Source organism: Trachymyrmex cornetzi, unplaced genomic scaffold, assembly GCF_001594075.2.
Source record: "Trachymyrmex cornetzi isolate Tcor2-1 unplaced genomic scaffold, Tcor1.1 scaffold370, whole genome shotgun sequence".
Classification (NCBI taxonomy): domain Eukaryota; kingdom Metazoa; phylum Arthropoda; class Insecta; order Hymenoptera; family Formicidae; genus Trachymyrmex; species Trachymyrmex cornetzi.
In genome coordinates, this window is record NW_017298430.1 from 12,604 (window position 1) to 15,437 (window position 2,834).

At 39.3% G+C, this 2,834-nt stretch overlaps 1 pseudogene; it reads left to right on the top strand.

The window, feature by feature from the left end:
* LOC108763620 (probable multidrug resistance-associated protein lethal(2)03659) overlaps positions 1 to 2,834 on the top strand; it is a 14,833-nt pseudogene that overhangs the window by 5,786 nt on the left and 6,213 nt on the right.

Consider the following 2,834-nt stretch of genomic DNA (forward strand, 5'->3'; position numbering starts at 1 on the left):
TACTCTATTTCTTTTTTTATTTTGTGATAAAAATAATTTTAAAAATTATAATTCAATATATTTCTAAAAATTAATAATAAAAAAAAATAAAATTTAGTAATCAGTTTTTCTCCAAACGATCGATTTTACCAGCATCGATGTTTTCTCCCACGAGGAATCGGTCAATTAAAAATCGGATTGGATCATAATCGATTATTATAGAATCGATGCTTTTCTTGTACATCAACTTTTTGAAGAAAAAAAAATGGAAAATTTAATGATAAATAAAACTGATTTTGAAGTTGTGCGACTAGAAAATCTTAACTGAGGCCCGGGAGCTCCCGGCGGATACTCGCAGGCTGCTTAGCGCTCCCCCCCTCCTGCGGGGGGAGGTAGTCACGCTGATTGGCTTCCGCGTGTCACGGCATTCGCGCATGCCGTGCAGGCCCGCGCGGCCTTGAATCCTCGCTCATGCGAGCTCGCAATGAGGATGTCTGTCAAGGGTGGCGTCCTTATTCACGGCCCCTGCACCTCCTGGCCTGGCGGCGGAGATCGGGATGGACTTCCCGCTCGTCGTGCCCCAGGCTTCCGACGGACGTCCGTCCGGCCCCTCCAGGGTGGCCGGAAATTCTGGCCTCCTCTGGTGCAGAAATGCTCTGCAAGGGGTGCATGGTGAAAGTATGGTCCCTTTATTATGTGACAGCGGTTACAAGCAATGATATAAAATGGTACAACCTGCTAATCCGGGCTCCCGGATGTGTGCCCTTCTCTCTGCTCTGCGGCCGTCCTTACGATCCGGTCCTTCTTCTGTCTTCCTTCCAAGGATGGCGGGCGAGACGGCACGATGATACAATTGCATTTCACGGTAGCTGCCGAGCGTGATCCGTGGCGCGTCTACGCTTCCTGATACGCTTGATCATTACGCAAAAGAGATGCTAATATAAAAGAATAAAATCTGCCAAGTAAATTAAATGACGCGAATTTTAACGCACGTTCGCAGGTGCGTTTGCACGCGCGCTCGCGTGCGCGCTCGCCTACGCGCTCGCCCTTCGAGCCGGTAGGAAGCACGAGTCCGCCGTTGACAAGTCCGCACTGTGACGGACAAAATGTCACGTCACAGTATACTTTAATTAAATATAATTAATGCGATTTAATTTAACTTTCGTTTTAATAAAATTAATTTTTGTTAAGAAAGCACACAAATTTCAATTAATTTTTTTCGAACTTTTTGTATTGTATATAAAATATAAATAGTTAGAAAAGACACATTGGTTATAATATGTATAATAATAATAATAATGAGATATTGATAAATGACAGAATAAACTTAGCGAGAGCCGATGTTGACATATATACCTCATGGACGATCCTTTGAGCGCCGTAGATGCTCATGTGGTCAAGTGTATGTTTGAAAAATGCATCAACAAATATCTAGGAAAGAAGACTCGGATTCTTGTGACTCATCAATTGCAATACTTACGCAACGTCGATAGAATTATTGTTTTGAAGATCGGAACTATTCAGGCTGAAGAGTACGATTCTATTGTACTTTCTTTCTATTTCTCTTAATTTGTATCTTACATATTATAATCTTGCTACAATTTCTATAATAAAGTAAAACATTGACATACGTATATTTTATGTTTATTCATATATTTATTTTATTGCTTTGTCGTATCTTTACGATTAAAGCCTTGATCCTTTATCACAAGGAGAGGAATGGGACGAATGAGAATATTATTTGTAAACCAAAACGAAAAAGAATTTATTTTTATTATAGTTCTTTATCAGTAGGTTACAGTATCTATATGACTCTGGTACACGTGCGAGAACATTTAATGGCCTTTAACGGAACTAATCACTTTGGGCTTATCTATCTGGTGATAAAGCAAAACGTTCTATTTTAAGTCCTTATATCAATCGTTTTCTAAACGTCAGGAATCATTGTCTCTTTGTAAAAAAAAAACACAAATACTAATATTGACATGGAATATTTAAACGCACGTGTGCCCGCCTTGTAACACCGTATAACAAATATTTTTTAATTTTCGCTTGGAAGTTGAAGCGAATATTTATATCAATATTCACTTCTATTGCTTTATAGTATAAAATTTTTTATTAATCAGGACTTATGACGAACTGAGCTCTATGAGAATGGATTTCGGTCGGTTAGTGGAAAACCAATGAGAGGCGAATGAGAAATCCTCTCCGTCCCTTTTGGCTTCTGCCAGCCGTAGAAATTCGCACACCAGCAGTATCAAATCCTTGAATTCCTTTATGATTGACGACACTTCGAAACAAGGGCCTGCTGAAGTAATTTGGATTTATTTTCTAATTTATTTTCTGAAGTAACTACTATACAGGGTGTCCGAAAAGTGTGGAAACGGTCGAATATCTCGAGAAATACACATCGGATCAGAAATACACATCGGATCAGAAAATATACGTATTCAATGTTTTCAAAACAGCTATTTTTGGCATCTAATATGACCCCCCACCCCCACCCGCTGTGGGTGAAAGAGAGGGTAAGTTTAAAATTTTAAATGGGAACCCCCATTTTTTATTGCAGATTTCGCTTCTTCAGAAAAAGTTACATAAATTTTACCTATTACAAACATTTTTTTGGTGACAGATGGCGCTGTAATCAGCGAGATTAAAAAATGAATCTAAAACATTTAAAATATCTCAAGAAATACTCCGTAGACATATAAGATAGACCCGGCATCTATAGTACATGTTGGGGTTTGGCAGAACGGTGCGAGAGGCAAGATATCGGGGCAACCTGTCCTTCTTTGCGCGTGCATCTTGACATTCTTGACATAATCAAAATGGCTGACTACGTTAGGATCGTCTGG